The sequence below is a fragment of the Hordeum vulgare genome, chromosome 2H (genome assembly GCF_904849725.1).
Source record: "Hordeum vulgare subsp. vulgare chromosome 2H, MorexV3_pseudomolecules_assembly, whole genome shotgun sequence".
Lineage (NCBI taxonomy): Eukaryota > Viridiplantae > Streptophyta > Magnoliopsida > Poales > Poaceae > Hordeum > Hordeum vulgare.
In genome coordinates, this window is record NC_058519.1 from 510,394,634 (window position 1) to 510,414,860 (window position 20,227).

A 20,227-nucleotide genomic window follows, 5' to 3' on the forward strand; every position below is an offset into this window, starting at 1 on the left:
AGATAACTTGAAGTTAACTTAATTAAAATATGCCAACTGTGTGCGTAACCGTGACTGTCTCTTTTGTGAGTTCCTTCTCCGATTGAGGACACGGTGGGGTTATGTTTGACGTAGGTAGGTGTTCAGGATCATTCATTTGATCATCTGTAGTTCACGTCCCCTATGCGTAGATCTTCCCCCTCTTATTTCTGGTACTCGTAAGTTAGCCACCAAATATATGCTTAGTCGCTGCTGCAACCTCACCACTTAACCATACCTCACCCATTAAGCTTTGCTAGTCTTGATACCTTTGGAAATGAGATTGCTGAGTCCCCTGTGGCTCACAGATTACTACAACCCAGTTGCAGGTACAGGTAAAGGTTACTTGACGCGAGCGCGTTGATTGTTCATTTGAAGTTGTTTCTTCTTCTTCTTCTTCATCGATCTAGGATGGGTTCCAGGCCGGCAGCCTGGGATAGCAAGGATGGACGTAGTTCTTCTTTTGTCGGTTGTTTTCGTCCGTAGACGGACCCTGCTCTTACTCTTGATGATTATGTAATGTACTGATGTGACTCTGATGTAGCTTGTGGCGAGTGTAAGCCAACTCCGTATATATATCTCTTCTTTTCAGTACATGTACTTGTAACGATATCCATTCTTGCGACACGACGAGATGCGCTTCTATCCCTGACGAGGCCTTCGTGCCAAATTGAGGATAGGGTCGCATCTTGGGCGTGACAAGTTGGTATCACAGCAGTACCGACCTAGGAGCCCCCTTGATTGATAGAACTTGGCCGTAATTGCTTCAATACTAGTAGTGGCAAGATAACCCCGATGTCCCCAGTACAGGTGCAGATTGTTCGGGAGTACTGCCATACTTTGTATCGTTGTGATCACGAGGGTTTGTTGTAGATGAAGGTCCGAGATTCTGGTTGTGTGTTGACGGATGTGATACAGGTGACGGGTTAGTATAGGAGTTGTGTGTTAATACTCCTTGTATCCGTGTACCAGATTGCATGACCAGATATTTCGGGAATTCATAGGTGGGAATTCAAGTAGTTACTTATAGGACAATCTTCCAACAAATACATGATGTTAGGTTGGGGTTCGACATCTAGTGGATTCGTTTGTTCACGGTCGACTTACAGCGGTACACGTTGTGTCTTAAAGAGTCCTTGTAGCTTGCTACGACTCGGGGACGCTTCGTATGTCAGGTGCACTGCCTTGCACTTGATGGCTACTGTAAATCGAGCCCGTGCGATCCTGTCCACAAAAATATCGGACGAAATCTTTCTCATGAGTTTGTTCTGGCTTGTTTCGTAAGCCACACCCTTTGTTTTGTTGAACTATGGTAATTCAAGTTGCTTCGATGTCAAGTGGTGATTTCAGATCTTTCCTAATCTGTGTTCTCATATTTTTATGGGAATGCAAATTCTTTGCTCAATCAGATCGTCGTATCAATTCCATTCAACCGGTGTGTTTCTCTCCAAGTGGATTCAATCCTCTCCAATTTTTGCAAGATCGTTCTCTTTTCATCCGGAGTTCGACTCTTCTGTCTCAAGTAGTCTTTGTTTTTCCCCGCCCTCCCGCCCTTTTTCTTCGGTGATTGGATTTCATCCAAGCGCATTCATTTCATTGTGCTTCCGCTATCTCTTCTTCCTTTCGTAGCCGGTGATTCATCGTGAAGGTTCTCAGGAGCTTCATGTTCATCTTTATTCAGTCTTGTTATCTTTTCCGGTGAACTCAATGCAATTGTCCGTATTCATCATATCCTTTTCGTCCTTGTAAATCTTTCCCATGTTGGAAATTCTTATCAGTCTTCTTGTTATTCATTCCTCTCTTTTCTATCCGGAGTGTTAAAGATATTTCAGTAGTTTCTCGTCTTCAATTTTTTTAATTATTTCGAGGTGCTAACCTCATCTAGTTCTCTTCATACCGGTGCAATATCTCTCTTCTAGCAATCTTTTCAATGGTGGTTTCTTTGAGTGGGCCCATAACCCACAGGTTCTTTCCCAGGATCTTATCTGGCTCTTGTTATTTTTCCGGAGATCTTTAATTCTTTTCAACTATGACGTAAGTATGATTTTCATCAGTCATATTCCTTCGTCGAGATCTATTTGAATTAATTCTCATATTTGGCTCAACCTTTCATTCCTCATTATTCCGGAGTGTCTCAGCTATTGGTGTTGTTTCTCGTCATCATTCTCACCTTGCAATTCGAAGGAGTGTTTCTCGTAAATCTTAGTTCATTCTATTATATATTCATCATTTCAGCCTTGTGTTATCATCTGGAATTGTTTTCCAATCATGAGTGATTAATTTCTTGCTATCCGGTGCTTCTCTGAGTTGTTTTATTTCTCGTTCCTCCGAAGGCCATCATTTTAGAAGATTCTTCGTTCTCAGCTTTCAGCTTTCATCCTCAATTCTTCTCCATTGTTGTCTCTTCGTTCGTCTCGCGTTTATTCGGTGCCTTGTTCAAGTTTTCTCTCAGGTGGCTTATGTTCTCTTCATTCTCTTGTATCTCCATTAATTCGTGGTGTTCCCATTCAATTGTGAATTCTTACTGGTGCTTCCTTCAATTATGCCTCAAGTGGTGCTTATCTCTCTGTCTCTTCAAGATCATTTCAAAAAGAATAAGTGGTATGCTAAATCCGTTGTTTGTCATTAATTAAACTTGATGAAGGATTAGCATAACATAATTCTTATTCTTGTTCATAAGTAATCTGAATCCTTCCTCCGGAGTGGCTCATGATATCAATTCTTTTCTCAAGTGCTTATCTTTCTTTTCCGGAGTTCCAAGTATATCAGTATGTCATTGTGAGGCTTCATCTAAATCTTGACAAGGTCATAATCTTATATCCTTCTACCTTCATGTCTTTGCATCATTCATTTGTATACGGAGGTCCTTCATGGTGGTTCATCGTGATATCAATTCATTCTCAAAGTGTTCTTCATGATTCAATTGGAGAACCTCAAGTATCCTTTCTCTTGCATTTATATGTGCAATTGTTCTCCCTTTATTCTTTGAGGTGGTATTATAGCATTCTTGTTAGTGTAGGAGCCTCGAAGAGTTTTCCTTTCAGGAATGAGATAATTAAACCCACCAATTCTATGATCATGAGATATTTCAACGCATGATTTCTTCATTGAGCTATCTTGGTTTGGATTTCACCTAAAGCTTTTCCTATGGATTATGCTGTCATGGTGCTTGTCATTAATCCAAGTTCTCAATGTTTCCTCTTGGTGTAAGAATTGTTCATATCTTGTTTCTCCCAATCTATCCTTGTTTCTTTTAGTGGTTGGTTGTCACCTCATATTGGTTGAGCTGATCTTCATAAGCCCACTTCTGTCTTGTTCTTCGTTGTTGGTTTTCCAACTACTAAGTCAATTCTCTGTCCGGAGGCTCTTCAATTCTATTGTGATGATAGTTGTCATTCTTTTGCTTCATTCTCTTCTTCCGCTTGAGCTAGTTCATATTCTCTTGTTCCGGAGGCATTGTGATGTTGCTCGTTTGGGTCTATTTTGTTGTTCTATCAAGATCATGGTGTTCCCTTGCTCTATTTACTTGTTTGTTGTGAATATTGTCTATTTCTTCCACCTTTCCGAATTTTTTTGTCCCATTTTCCTACCGAAGTGCTGCCAAAATTTTCCGTGAATTCTTGCTTCTTTCTCATATCATTCTTCATCTCTTTGCAACCTTCAAGGATCGTTGGTTTCACTCGGTTGTCAAAGAAGCGACTAAGCTTTTACCTCTTGTTCCTTCTCATCCTCTTCCCCTTTCATTCTTGGATCTCGGGGCGAGATCTTCTTGTAGTGTAGGCGAGTTGTGACAGCCCGATGCCGACGTTCCAGAAGAATCCCTTTCCTTTCTGTTTTCGTCGTGTGTCTGTTTTATTTTGTCGCATCATCATCGCATCATTCGCATCATCTGCATTGCATCGGCGTCTCCGTTGCCGCCAGTTTTCAAAAGTTGCATCCGTTGTTAGTTGCCGGTTCTCGTCGTTGTCCGTTCTGAGCCCAACCGCACTCGCACGCGCCCGCGGCATCGTTCGAATCTTGTTTTTAAAATATGCGTAAAACTTCCTATGATCGGGTTGAAATTGGACGTGCGGTCGTAAATAGTTATTGCTAGACCGCCTGTTGAATTTCGTCGCGATCGGAGACCGTCTCGTACCCGAACGGTCGCCCGTAGCGGCACCGTATTCGGTCTACCGTCGGACGTCTGTCGGTGTTTTCAAAATCATTGCCGCGCCGCCCGTTCTCCCTCTCGTCTCCGGATATCCCCTCTACACAGCCACTCGTCCGTCACGCGTTCGGAATTAGTCGAATCTGAACCCGCGGTTGGAACCGGGTCGTAATTCCTCTAAACCTAGCCCCCATTTGTTATAAATAGACCTCCTCCTTAATTTTAGGCAACCAACCCCTCTCCACCTCGGGATCCGCGCCGTCCCGAAACCCTAGCCGCCCCCACCTGCTCTCTCCTCTCTCCTCCCGCGGGCCCGCCCAGGCCCATCTGGAGCCCGCCGGGCCCGGACTACCGCCGTCGCCTCGGCCGTTCCTCCCATGGCGCCCGCAGCCCCACGGAGCATCGCCCCTTCGCCACCGGGAGACGTGCTCGCCACCGGCCAGCAGCCTCGCCAGCCGGAGCCCCTCGCTGGCGAGGCACCTGCCGTCCCCGCCGGCGATCGCATCCTGCCGCCGAACGCCCCGATTCGCCCCGCCACGTGAAAAAACTGCAGCCCCGGCCGCCTCGCGCCATTCCCCGCAGCTCCTCGCCGGCTGCTGCCTCGAGCGCTCGCCGGAGCACCGGCCGCTCCTCCCCCCTCCAGATCCGGTGGTTCCCGGCCGGATCCCGCCGCCCCTCGCCGGTGGTCTCCCCGTGCCGTCGTCCCGCCGCCATCCGCTGCAGGGACCGAGCCGCCGCCAAGGGAGAAGCACGATGAGCCTCAACGCTCCTGGCGCGTGGGCCTCCAGCGCCCCGGAGCTGGCCTGCACCGCTGTGCGCCGGCCCAGCTGGCTCCCGAGCGAGGCCAGCTCGGCCTGCCTGCCTCCAGCGCCCCTCCAACCGGCCCAGTAAGCCTTGAGGTATTCCCCGCCCTAGGCATTTTACTATTATCATGCGCCCCCTGTTCGGCCCATTAGGATTTAGGTGATTTTCGGAATTATATATATTCCAGTAAATAGACGTAATTTTATATGCCCGTATCTTTTTAACCGTGTGTCGGTTTGCGACGTGTAATATATGGTTTTGAGGTAGATTTGCGTGTAGATCATGATTTTACAACTTGCATAGTCATTTGACGAAGTTTAACGTGCCAAACGCCTGGTTTTGCGTGCTGTTTCGATAGGATACGCCCCGTATTTAATTTTCGTGCAAGTTCGGATTGCTCGAGTGCCGTATTAGAAATGCCTATGTTTTAGGAACTATTTTTTCCGTGTATTTTAGTGCGGTCACTCGTATTTTTGCGCGTAGGGATTGCCGGTAGTTTATTTTCCAGTGTATAGGTTATTTTTCCCGCATTTATGTGTGGCTTTATTTTGTGTGCAAACCCCACATATTTTATATGTTTCCGGGGTACAAAATCCATGTGATTTTTCTGTGCAATTAGTTTTAGCTTTTGAGTAAGTTAGTTCGCGCGATATTTTGCTATGTTGCCCTTTTGTTTAATTCGTAGGATTTATTCCGTGCGTCGTTTGACGGAGTTGTCAACTAGAGATTCGATCTTGGATGTTTTGTATAGCCTCTGGTATTTTTAGTTGCAATAGAAATGCATGTTTAGGTGTGGTTTGATTGCTCTCAAGTTGCTAGAAATAGTGCTGTTTTAGACGTGCTGAAATATTTCTAAGTCTGGAATCTGTTATTATATTGTTGCTGTTTTGTTTTGCTTCTAGCTTGTGATCTATAGCTCTTTTGAGGTTGGTCCAATGGAGTTAGTTGTACCCCTTGTGTTTCTCTAGCTTGCTGTGAAGTTTCATGCCATTTGGAGCCCTGTAGCTTAGGATTTTGCTACTGTCAATATTGCTTCAGATCGGAAACTGCACTTTCATGAGGTGTAATTTTCACTAAGTCTAAAATAGTGTGTGAGGTGCCATTTCGTGTCTTCTTTTCCTAGTGCTCCTTGCTGCCACGCTAGTTGTTGTTAGTTGTTAGTAGTAGTGATTCTTGCCCTCTTCCGTGCCATGCCTTGCTTGAGCATATCGGAGTTGTGTAGCCGTAGTTGTGGGGCGTATGTGGCTGATTTTGGCAGATTGTAGTGATTTCTTGTTTTGCTCGTAGATGTTGAACCGTAGCTCCGATTTGATCGTGTCCTACATGAAACTTGCTTAGAATCTCGCGTAGTTTCATTTTCTCTCGCTGGTTGTATGTTTTGAAGTGCTCGTGACCGTCGTTGCACACATATTGCATTCATGCCATCATATCTTGCGGTGCTTATATCTTTTGAACCGTAGCTCCGTTGGAGATGTTCTTTATGTGTAGATTGCTTGCCATGACGCGTAGAATCACGTGAACCTATTTGTTTTGCTGTTTAACAACTAATTAAATGTGTTAATTCAGATCTGGACAGAATTGTAAATTAACATGTGAGGTCGTCTCGGAGATGCTATATGTCGTTTCCGACCTCATTTAAAATGTCTAGATAGGTAGTTTAATTTCTGCTTCACCTCTTGCATGTTTGACAACATTAATATTGCCGTGTAAATAACCGGGAGTGAACTAAATAATTAACGTGGAGTTTCGTCAATATGCAACTAGTTGCATATTGAACTTCACTTAATGTGTAGTGTCTGTTTGTGTGAATTGTCATGCCGTGACTTGCATATATTCAGCTGCTCATGCATCATTTGTGTTGTTGCATCGTGTAGTGAATTCCGTGAGTTGATTTGTGTTTCCGGTTTCCTCCGTCTCGTTAGAGTTCCGCAAGCGTGTCGGATGTGAGGATCTGTTCGACTACGTTGGTTCGTCTGCTTCACGGAGGCATTCTTCTTCCAAGCGGGATCTCAGGCAAGATGATCATTTCCCCAGATACCATTACTATCATTGCCATGCTAGTTTTTACCGTTGCTGCCGTTTATGTCTCCTTGCCTACCACATGTTAAATATCAGCCTCTCAACAATGCCATGAATACCTTCAATCTGTTCGACCTAGCAAACCACAGATTGGCTATGTTACCGCTTGATTAACCCTGTGTAGCGTTGCTAGTTGCAGGTGCAGATGCTTCCATGTGAAAACATGGGTTCCTTGTTATATAAATTTATTAATGCTATTTAATTTAATGCACCTATATACTTGGTAAAAGGTGGAAGGCTCGGCCTTTCTAGCCTGGTGTTTTGTTCCACCTTTGCCCCTCTTAGTTTCCGGCTACCGGTGTTATGTTCCATAATCGGGAGCTCCTAACACGATCGGGGTTGTTATGGGGACCCCCTTGATAATTCGTTTTAGATTAAAGCTGGTCTGGCAAGGCCCAACATTGGTACTACATTTGCCTAAGCACCTAATAAAATTGCATAGGGACCCGCCGGCACCCGCGGACTATTTTAATCAACCCCCGGGCCAGTGCTCCTCATGAGTGTTGCTCCAAAACAGAGGAGCTTATTAACGCTACCCGGGGCAACTCGGCGTTTGGCGTGGTAACCATCGCTCATCCGTCGTGTCCTGAGAACGAGGTACGCGACTCCTATCGGGATCGTCGACACGTCGGGCGGCCTTGCTGGATTAGTTTTACCTTTGACGAGACATCTTGTGCATCGGGATTCCGGTGATGCTTTGGGTAATCTGAGAGTTGAGGTTTTCCACTAGGGGATCCGACGAGATCGCGAGCTTCGTGATTGAGGATTTCTATGCGGCTTGTGGTAATTTGTGATGGACTAGTTGGAGCTCCCCTGCAGGGTTAAATCTTTCTGAAAGCCGTGCCCGCGGTTATGTGGCAACGTGGAAACTTTGTTTAACACTGGTTCTAGATATGTCGGGACCCCGATCCTAAGCCATAGGAATCTAGCCTGTAACCCATCGCATCCCTTTGTGGTCTCACGCACGGTTAACTCCACGGCTGCAGCCATACCTTAGCCGGGACCGTTTGCGTATTTTGACTCACGTATGCGATAGTATCGCTAGCAATCCAATGTCAAAGAACCCGGATCGACATGTCTAGTCATAAACCAAAGTGGCAGTACTGCACAAGGACAGGCATACATGACCCAACAAAGCAGGTGTCGGTCATCAGCGTGTGTAGACGAGTCGTAGCAAGCTACAAGGACTCCATTACATCGCGTGACATTTCCCCAAAGGGGACAGACACAGCAGCTAAGAAGGACACATGCCGGTCAACCAATGTGTCCGGAGCAGTAGCGAACTACCAAGGCTCGTTGGATCACAAAGGGGCATTTCCTTGTAAGGGGTTCTACTAAAGTTCACGACTAGGTAATCGAACCCCATACATATCAAGTACGACACACGTACGCATGGCATACCGATATGTATAGATACATCGATGACATCACAACATAACCATAAACATACAACCTTTATTTAAGAGGCTCAGAAGAGCCACACACATAATATTATACATCAAGGGTCTCATGACCCGTAATAGCAGTCATACAATTACAAGCCAGCGGAAGAGTTATAAACTGTCTGGGTACAGACAGTGCAACTAGAAGGCACATGGCCTGACTATACTACAGAGCCGACGTAGGGCCAGATCGTAGCTGGGACACCAGCTACTCGTCGTCATCGATGTCTACGAAGAACCCTCCGTTAGGGTCATTAGCAACCTCTGCAACATTTATTAAGCAAACATGAGTACGAAGGTACTCAACAAGACTTTAGGAGAACTAACTACTCATGCAAGGTATCAAAAGGTATTGTGGGGTTTCAGGCAGAAAGCCAGCATTTGACTCGTGGCTAGACAACTTGCATTTTTAAATAATTTTGACAACTTGATTTCTCGCACACGAGTCCACTAACACCACAACAATACACTATCGTGGAATCATTCCGTCTCCGTACGGAAATGCCGTCCACGACACTCACGCTTATCTTGACAATTTTATGAGTAGCCATTGAAGTTATCTATGAACAACATATATCTCCAAGTAGTCCATATCCGCGGACGCGGCTATTCGAATAGATCATAACCCTGCAGGGGTGTACTTCGTCACACACGCTCTCGCCACTTATCGCCATGTGCACGTCATGCACCTCGGCAACCTTCAAGCGGAAGCCCAGCGAGGGAGTCGGCCACGACCGTTAACCACACTAGTACCTAGTCCAGGTTTATCGCCTATCTGAGAGTAACCCGTACGGAAGTCCGGCCGAGGTTTCCGACACGGCCTCAAACGATGTGCGCAGGGTTCCCAAGCCCACCATCCGGGTGCCACTTGGTACACCGTGCCACTGCCTACCGCATCACGGCCCACCTCTCAGGTCAGCACCATGCACGGCCTCCAGCATTTCTATAAACACCAGAAACTACTTGCAACTCCTGGACCGAGTACTACGCGATTAATAGGCCGAGCGGGGTCATATTTCAGGGCCCAGCATGTGGTAGTATCTAGTCTTGGATTACATACACGGACCTCAGTTCCTAAGGACGGTTCCAATGAAACAACCCTCCATGTACTCCTACACAGCCTTTCACCGGTACCTTTACCAAATCAAGTTCAACACACAACCTTTGCTCACCGAACACATTCCTCATTTCTGTTCATCTCCCAGATGACAGACCATACACAACTCTAAGCATAGCATGCATAGCAGGATAAGGCACATCATAGCTCAAGCAACTACCAGGTATGCTAGGTTGCAAGGTTCGGCTATTTACTGTGACAAGGTTAACTCATGCAAAGGAAGTGGGTCCAACTATCGTGGCTCGTGGCAAAAGCAGTTGAAGCATTTGATCCTAATGCAATGAATAGGTGCAGGAGCAAGAACATAGGAGTTATCGGGATGATCAAAAGGGTTCTTGCCTTGTTGCTCAGAGGAGGAACGATATCCGTCAGACGGATATTCGGTGGAATCCGGGGGTGCGGAGCCTACCGAAATGAATGGCAACATTCAATAACAATCATATGCACTCAAAATGATGCATGAGCATGGCATGAGAATGCAAGGTGATAAGTTATTATTTTCAACATGTAACAGGTTTAGAGTTGATTTGAATCACATTCGAATAGCAATTTAAACGGGTATTCTCGGATACCGGTTTAATTGATTCGACCTGATGCTCGGTTCATCTTGATGTTAACATGCAAGAATTGTCATGTTATGATACTGATTTGTACTTAGGGCAGTGTGTGATCATTGCATATATAATGAAATTTGAATATTTTTGCAAATTCCATTTATAAGGTGATTAAAAGAATTGAATTATTCCTTATTTCACAATTTAGGGTTCTGTAACTTTTTCAAACATAGTTGAAAATAGCATAATCAGAATCCTTGAATTTTTCTGATACTTTTTCATATATAAATTATTTTCATTGGAGTTACAGATTAATTTCTATGATTTTTACAAATTTTAGCAATTTCCTGAATTAGTTTTAACTGGAAATTCTATTTATTGCATCAGGCTGACGTCAGCAGGTCAGCCGACCTGTGCAGGTCAAACCTGACAGGGGGGCCCCACTGGTCAGCCTCTCTGGGACTAATCCCGCGCTGACCAGCCCCTAATTGGGGTTTGACCAGGCGTGGGGCCCTCTGGCAGCGACTGAGGGGAGGGCGATTACGCCCTAATGGTCGGCCACGTCGACGGCCACCGGAGGGTGGTCGCCGGCGACCAGACCCGCGGCGGAGGGCTCGCCGGAGGCGACCTAGACGGCGCTGCACAGCACCAAAACGCACGCAGTTGGCAGCTACAACATGCTCGCGAAGTGGCCGATCTGGCAGGACCAACTGGGGAGGCTAGGGTCGCCGGAAGAGGCGTCGGCGACGAGCCGGAGCGGCGGCCGAAGCTCGAGCGTCGTCGGGGGCTTTGAATCGGAGGGATCTACGCTCAGTTCTTAGCTGTTACGGCATCTACGCGTCGTCCTGGAGCTGCTGGTGCCCTCAGAAGGACGAGCTAATCATCGGAGGGCTGCCGGCGACGAGCGGCAGCGGCGGTCCTCGTCGGGCTCCGGTGAAACTAGGGCTAGAGGAGGGGATCGACGGGAAAAACTTAGGGGAAACGACCGCATGCTCACAGGGAGTGCAGAGCAGAGCTCAGACGGCTCGGGGAAGGCCTGGGGGCGACGAATCGACGGGAGAGGTCTGGCGGCCGGAGGTGGAAGACGACGGTGTTGCGGGCGTTGCAGGGCTCGAGGAAGCTTCGGCTTCTGCAGGGATGACCAGGGCAACGAGGCGGAGCTAATGGCGTGCTCTGGGAGGGGATCCTATGGCCAGGGGCACGGCCAGCTCGAGCTCGAGCTCGGCTCTAATGGCGGCGGCAAGGAGGGGGAGGAGATCCGGGCGGAGGAGGAGAACCGAGGCGGGGAATGGATAGGGGAGGCTCTGAGGAGCTTATCCCCGTCGTCGCCAGCGTGAACCGGCGGCCAGGCAGGCACGCAGGTGCGTGGCCGCACCGGAGGAGGCGGCGGCCACCTTCTGCTGCCTACTGGCGCGAGGGAGGGGACGAGCGGGGAGATGGGCCGGGCCAGGCTTGGGCGACAGGTAAGCTTTTTCCCATTTTCTCTGTTTTTGTTTTTTTTTGTTTTGCTAATTAATTCAGCTCCAAAACAAAAAGTAAAAACTATTTTAGACCTCCTGAAATATTTGTTATAATATCCCCACTCATTTCCAAGGTTTTCAACATTTTTGGAAAATTATAGTTTCTGATTTCAATTTTTAAATTTGAAACCAGTGGCTTTTGCATTTATTTAAAATGCTTAAAGTGTCAAGAAAATAATTTTCTCCAATGCTCATTTACTTTCATGATTTATCAGAAAGTTTGAACATTTCTTGAGGCCATTTTGGGTTCATTGATTTTGAACTAGTTTGAGATTTCCTTTAATTGAAATGGTGGCTAGGGTTTTGAGTTTTTCCTTTGCCACTTTGTTGTTTTTGTTGAAACTTCTTAGATGCAAATGCAAAGAAGACATGAGCACAATTCTATCTTGCTTAAGGGTTAGGGATGTGACAACTCACCCTCACTCAAAAGAATCTCGTCCCGAGATTTAGAAGTCGTCGGGAATAACGCGGGATATTCAAGTCGGAGACGATCCTCTCTTTCCCAAGTTGCCTCCTTTTCAGAATGATTTGACCATTGAACTTTAAGAAACTTTAGGTTTCGACGTCGAGTGGTACGCTCAGCTTGATCAAGAATACGCACGGGGTATTCTCGGTAAGAAAGGTTATCTTGTAGATCAAGCGTTTCGTGGTCCACTTCACGGATAGGATCCGAAAAGCAACGCCTGAGTTGCGAGACGTGGAAAACATCATGAACCTTGGAAAGATGCGGAGGAAGTTCCAACTGGGAGGCACCTTCTCCTCGTTTGGCAAGAATGCGGAAAGGTCCAATGTAACGAGGAGCCAATTTTCCCTTGATACCGAATCGATGGGTACCCTTCAAAGGTGTAACCCGAAGGTAAGCCTTCTCGTCAACTTCAAAGGTCACAGCCTTATGATGACGATCATATTGGCTCTTTTGACGAGACTGGGCTGTTTTCAACTTTTCACGAATAATGCGAACCTGCTCTTCTGCATCCTGGATCATATCCGGGCCAAAGAGTTGCCTCTCTCCGGTTTCTGACCAATTAAGAGGGGTTCGACATCTTCGTCCATAGAGAACTTCAAAAGGGGCTTTGCCCAAGCTTGATTGATAACTATTGTTATAAGCGAATTCGGCGAATGGAAGACACTTCTACCAATTCATACCGAACGATATAACACAAGCTCGGAGCATATCTTCTAGAATTTGATTCACTCTTTCTACTTGACCACTTGATTGGGGATGGAAAGCAGTGCTAAAAGATAAGTGAGTCCCCATGGCATTCTGAAAACTTTCCCAGAAACGAGAAGTAAAGATACTTCCACGGTCCGAGTTAATTTCCAGGGGAACACCATGAAGAGACACTATTCGAGAGATATATAACTCTGCTAGCTGGCTAGCTGTTATACTCTCACGAACAGGAAGAAAATGAGCCACTTTGGAAAGACGGTCAATGACCACAAAGATAGCATTATTTCCTTTCTTGGTCTTGGGAAATCCGGTAATGAAATCCATGCTAACTTTATCCCATTTCCATTCAGGAATAGCTAGAGGTTGAAGGGTGCCAGCAGGCCTTTGATGTTCTGCCTTAACTCGACGACAAACGTCGCAGTTAGCAACGAACTCAGCAATTTCTCTCTTCATCCTAGTCCACCAGAACCTCTGGCGTAGGTCCTGATACATCTTAGTACTACCGGGATGAATGGTGAGAGGAGAATCATGAGCCTCCTTAAGGATTATCTGCCTTAGATGTGGGTTCTTAGGAACCACTAAACGATTCTGGAAGAACACAACACCTTGATCATTCATGGAAAATACTTTAGCGTTTCTGCTAAAAATATTCTCCTTGATCCGTGATATACCCTTGTCACGCTTTTGGCCAGTTATAATTTGATCCTTAAGAGTAGGCTTCGCCACCAGGGTAGAAAGGAATCCTTGAGGAACAATATGAAGATTCAACTTCCGAAGGTCCTCATGGAGATGTGGTTGACCTTGTTGTAGCATCAAATTGTTACAATAAGATTTACGACTTAGTGCATCGGCCATAACATTGGCCTTCCCCGGGGTGTAAGTTATCCCTAAGTCGTAATCCGAGATCAACTCAACCCACCGTCTTTGCCTGAGATTCAAATCCGGCTGGGTGAAGATATACTTCAGACTTTGGTGATCAGTGAATATTTCGCAACGATTACCCAAAAGGTAATGTCGCTAGGTTTTTAGTGCATGGACCACAGCTGCAAGCTCAAGGTCATGTGTGGGATAATTATCCTCATGTGGACACAACTGTCGAGATGCGTATGCGATCACATGACGATCTTGCATGAGAATGCAACCTAATCCTTGTCGCGAGGCGTCGCAATAGATAACAAAGTCCTTAGAAAAATCTGGTGGTAGCAACACAGGTGCGGAAGTCAGGCGTCTTTTCAGTTCCTGAAAACTATGCTCACACTGTGGTGTCCACTCGAACTTTTTATCCTTCTTGAGGAGTTCAGTTAGAGGCTTTGCAACCTTGGAGAAATTCTCGACGAAGCGGCGACAATAGCTCGCTAGACCAAGAAAACTCCTAACTTGCTTAACCGATTCAGGTTGAGTCCAATCAACGACAGCTTGAACTCTCTCGGGATTGACAGCAATACCCTTACCAGAGATTACGTGGCCTAGATAGGTCACTTCTGGTAACCAGAATTCACATTTTGAAAATTTGGCATAAAGGCGATGCTCTCGAAGTTTCATCAATACCAGCCTTAGATGCTCGGCATGTTCTTGTTCATTCTTTGAGTAGATGAGAATATCATCGAGGTATACTACGACGAATTTATCCAAATACTCCATAAAGATTGAATTCATCAGTCGAGAGAAGGTGGCTGGGGCATTGGTTAAACCGAAGGACATAACGGTGTACTCATATTGGCCATAACGAGTAACAAAAGCCGTTTTTGGAAAGTCCCCGTTCTTAATCTTGATTTGATGGTATCCCAACCTCAAATCCATTTTGGAGAAGACTGAGGATCCAGCGAGCTGACCGTACAGATCGTTGATCCTGGGGAGCGGGTACTTGTTCTTAATGGTGACCAGATTAACTGGTCGGTAATCTACAACCATCCGATCCGTTCCGTCTTTCTTCTTGAGGAAGAGGACGGGACAAGCCCAAGGAGAAGAGCTAGGACGAATGAAACCCTTGCTCAAGGCCTCATCTAATTGCTTCTTAAGTTCGGCTAGCTCTAGGGGTGCCATCTTATAAGGTCTCCTGGCTATTGGGACAGTTCCCGGAACAAGATCTATCACAAACTCTACATCTCTGTCAGGTGGAATTCCTGGCAGTTCCTCTGGAAAAACATCCGGGAAGTCACGGACTACCGGAATGTCTTCAAGTTCCGGAAGAGGGTTAGCATTTAAGGAGTAGAGCTGGCATTTGGCAACTCGAGTAGAGACATATACTATCTCACCCGAGGAATGGGTAAGCTGGACATTTCTAGATTGAGTATCAATCTTGGCATAGTGAGCTGACATCCAGTCCATGCCCAAGATGATATTAATATCCGAAGATTTCAATGCTATCAATGAGGCTAGAAAACTAGCCTGTCTACTAGAATTTCATTGTCATAGGTTATCCTAGAGGTTTGCCATTTACTACCAGGGGTTTGAACAACCAATGGAATTGGCATATCACAAAAAGACATGTTATGCAACTGTGCATAACTTTCGGAAATGAAGGAATGAGAAGACCCAGTGTCAAAGAGAACGGACGCTGGGTGATGATTAACAAGAAGCGTACCCAGCATGACGTCGGGATCCTCTGCAGCTTCTTCTGCTGACACATAGTTCACACGGCCACGTGCAGGAGTTGGCTTCACGTAAAAAGCTTTGCCCGACTTGGCCTGCCCGACGGACTTTCCGGGTTGCTTGGCACCCACATTCTGAGGACACTCACGGGAATAATGCCCTAGTTCTCCACACTTGTAGCATATCACCTGGTTGGCACGTGGTGCAGCATTGCTAGCTGGACCACCATAAGCTTTTGCTGGAGGGTTGGCCTGATTCGTCTGAGGCGCCACGTAGGATGGCCTTGGAGTGTATCTTGGCGGCAGAGAACTGTTTGGAACCCACAGCCTGCGTTTTGGAAACGCGGAACCAGAAGACGAGCCGAAGTCACGGGAGTGCTTCCTTGTGGCTTCGAAGTCAGAATGACCAGTCTCCGCACCGATCGCTTTGTTGACCAGGGCTTGAAAACTTGCACACTCATGGAGGCGCAGGTCTCGACGATGTCAGGGCTCAGACCCTTACGGAATCTTGCTTGCTTCTTGGCGTCAGTAGACACCTCCTCTGTTGCATAGCGGGCGAGGTTACCGAACTCGTGGCTATAGGCATCCACAGACAACTTGCCCTGAGTGAAGGCACATAACTCCTCTCTCTTTCTGTCCATCAGGCCCTCTGGAATATGGTGCAGACGGAAAGCTGCACTGAAGTCTGCCCATGTGGCCACTGGTTCAGCGGGACGCATAGCTTCAAAATTCTCCCACCACAGATTGGCGGGTCCCTCCAGGAAATACGTCGCGAAGGTCACCTTGTCGGCCTCAGACACATTCGCAGAGCAAATCTTGCGTGAGATGCTGCACAGCCAGTCATCAGCGTCGAGGGGATCGACGGAATGATGAAACTTTGGAGGATTCAGCTTCACAAAGTCATTGAGGGACGCTGCAGCATTCCTAGGCTATCGAGCCGTATTCTGCTCAATACGCTCTAGCAGTCGGTTGGTCTCCCTTTTGTTTCTTTCTGCCTCAAGCATCACTTCTGCCAGAGAAGGTGGGTGAGGCAGGTCTTCCTGCGATGCTTGACTACCCTCACCTTGCTCATGAGTAGGGGCACGGTTCAACCTGGTGAACACCATCCTGACAAACAAACTCATAGCTTAGACCAATATCATATCAATACTAGCTATGGATTAAGAATGTACTGAACACACGGAATGCGGAAATGAATATCCGAACAGCATGGTAACAAGACACTGCTATATATACACCATGGTTCATACACACCCTTACATAGTTCAGTACAAACTTAACCGAAGAGCAAACTACTGATATGGTGGAACTACTCATCAGAGGCTTACAAGCTTCCTATACATTATTTATCTAGGCCTCCGGAATTCATTTCACATTACTACCATACTTCACAAGTCACGCAGGACTGTGAATGTACGGCTACTACCATACTATCCTTCCGCTCACAGCTCAGGCATCCGCATAGAACATCTCATAGAGATTACCTCCATGACCTGGAAGCTCAACCTGCGGATCAGGAAACACTCTAGCCTGAGATCCCTGGGATCCATAAGGACACGGATGTGGCCTTGGTCCCCTGACTGGTGGTAAGAGGGGTCCTCGAAGAGGTGTGACTCCTCCTATAGCTGGCTAGTCAACGTGAGCCGGAAGATGGGTCCTAACAGGGCTCAGCATCTCCATCTCTCCATACCCTGTCTGGACTACCGGTGCCAGCTGCGTCAAAGCTGTCCACAGACGGGCACGGGTAGCATAAAGCTCCATGCGGAGAGCACGAGCATCCTTGTCTCTGTTCTCTAGCATCTCAACAGTGGACTGCAGAAGTGGATCCTCCATAGAAGAATCAAAATAGACTCCACTGAGGTATCTCTCTTCACCAGACTGAGAGGCCGGAACATAGCAGAACTCCGAATTCTGCAGCAGTGCATGTCTCGCTCTCATAATAGTCAGCATTGAATAGGCTGCATCCTGTACTGCCATGTCAACGGTGACCCCCAACCCATAGGACCAATGGATTGGCTTCTCCGCTCCAGGGTAGTCTGGAAATACCCTAACAGTGCAGATGTACTGGCTCTGGTTGAAGTCTCGGTACTGTTCCTCTACCGTGTACTGGGGGTACCAGCGGTAACCGCACACCGACATCACCCTGACCAGCATGGCCGTATGACCCGGTACATCAATGCACCTGGTCAGACGTACCACCTGACGAGAAGGACGGCCAGGCATCTGTAAATAAGAGTAATGCAAAAGCATTAGAGCTCTGAATGCAAAATTGGGCAGCATAACGGCTGTAAATGCTCAAAGCAAATTTTGAGACAACCCAAAATGGAATAGCGTCACCACTCAACTATCAAGTTCAACTCTCTGATCATCAAATTTACTTCCTGCTTCCTAGGGATAAAAGAAACCCAATATCTCTCGACCCGTAGTCCTATAAGCTACCGATCGGAAACACGAGCCTAGGAGAAGATGAGAAATCTAGTCCTTAATTCCCGCAGAAAAGACGAGGATGACCAGAATAGAATAACTTGAGAAGAGAACAAGAATCTTACATTCCCTTCCACAAACAATTCCCTTATATATAACTAAAGCAATTCTAGACTCAACTTCGACCAGTTTGGCTTAGTAATCCTACAGTCAGTCAGGCTCTGATACCAACGCTGTCGGGACCCCGATCCTAAGCCATAGGAATCTAGCCTGTAACCCATCGCATCCCTTTGTGGTCTCACGCACGGTTAACTCCACGGCTGCAGCCTTACCTTAGCCGGGACTGTTTGCGTCTTTTGACTCACGTATGCGATAGTATCGCTAGCAATCCAATGTCAAAGAACCCGGATCGACATGTCTAGTCATAAACCAAAGTGGCAGTACCGCACAAGGACAGACATACATGACCCAACAAAGCAGGTGTCGGTCATCAGCGAGTGTAGACGAGTCGTAGCAAGCTACAAGGACTCCATTACATCGCGTGACATTTCCCCAAAGGGGACAGACACAGCAGCTAAGAAGGACACATGCCGGTCAACCAATGTGTCCGGAGCAGTAGCGAACTACCAAGGCTCATTGGATCACAAAGGGGCATTTCCTTGTAAGGGGTGCTACTAAAGTTCACGACTAGGTAATCGAACCCCATACATATCAAGTACGACACACATAAGCATGGCATACCGATATGTATAGATACATCGATGGCATCACAACATAACCATAAACATACAACCTTTATTTAAGAGGCTCAGAAGAGCCACACACATAATATTATACATCAAGGGTCTCATGACCCGTAATAGCAGTCATACAATTACAAGCCAGCGGAAGAGTTATAAACAGTCTGGGTACAGACAGTGCAACTAGAAGGCACATGGCCTGACTATACTACAGAGCCGACGTAGGGCCAGATCGTAGCTGGGACACCAGCTACTCGTCGTCGTCGATGTCTACGAAGAACCCTCCGTTAGGGTCATTATCAACCTCTGCAACATTTATTAAGCAAACATGAGTACGAAGGTACTCATCAAGACTTTAGGAGAACTAACTACTCATGCAAGGTATCAAAAGGTATTGTGGGGTTTCAGGCAGAAAGCCAGCATTTGACTCGTGGCTAGACTACTTGCATTTTTAAATAATTTTGACAACTTGATTTCTCGCACACGAGTCCACTAACACCACAACAATACACTATCGTGGAATCATTCCGTCTCCTTACGGAAATGCCGTCCACGACACTCACGCTTATCTTGACAATTTTATGAGTAGCCATTGAAGTTATCTATGAACAACATATGTCTCCAAGTAGTCCATATCCGCGGACGCGGCTATTCGAATAGATCATAACCCTGCAGGGGTGTACTTCGTCACACACGCTCTCGCCACTTATCGCCATGTGCACGTCATGCACCTCGGCAACCTTCAAGCGGAAGCCCAGCGAGGGAGTCGGCCACGACCGTTAACCACACTAGTACCTAGTCCAGGTTTATCGCCTATCTGAGAGTAACCCGTACGGAAGTCCGGCCGAGGTTTCCGACACGACCTCAAACGATGTGCGCAGGGTTCCCAAGCCCACCATCCGGGTGCCACTTGGTACACCGTGCCACTGCCTACCGCATCACGGCCCACCTCTCAGGTCAGCACCATGCACGGCCTCCAGCATTTCTATAAACACCAGAAACTACTTGCAACTCCTGGACCGAGTACTACGCGATTAATAGGCCGAGCGGGGTCATATTTCAGGGCCCAACATGTGGTAGTATCTAGTCTTGGATTACATACATGGAACTCAGTTCCTAAGGACGGTTCCAATGAAACAACCCGCCATGTACTCCTACACAGCCTTGCACCGGTACCTTTACCAAATCAAGTTCAACACACAACCTTTGCTCACCGAACACATTCCTCATTTCTGTTCATCTCCCAGATGACAGACCATACACAACTCTAAGCATGGCATGCATAGCAGGATAAGGCACATCATAGCTCAAGCAACTACCAGGTATGCTAGGTTGCAAGGTTCGGCTATTTACTGTGACAAGGTTAAGTCATGCAAAGGAAGTGGGTCCAACTATCGTGGCAAAAGCAGTTGAAGCATTTGATCCTAATGCAATGAATAGGTGCAGGAGCAAGAACATAGGAGTTATCGGGATGATCAAAAGGGTTGCTTGCCTTGTTGCTCAAAGGAGCAACGATATCCGTCAGACGGATATTCGGTGGAATCCGGGGGTGCGGAGCCTACCGAAATGAATGGCAACATTCAATAACAATCATATGCACTCAAAATGATGCATGAGCAT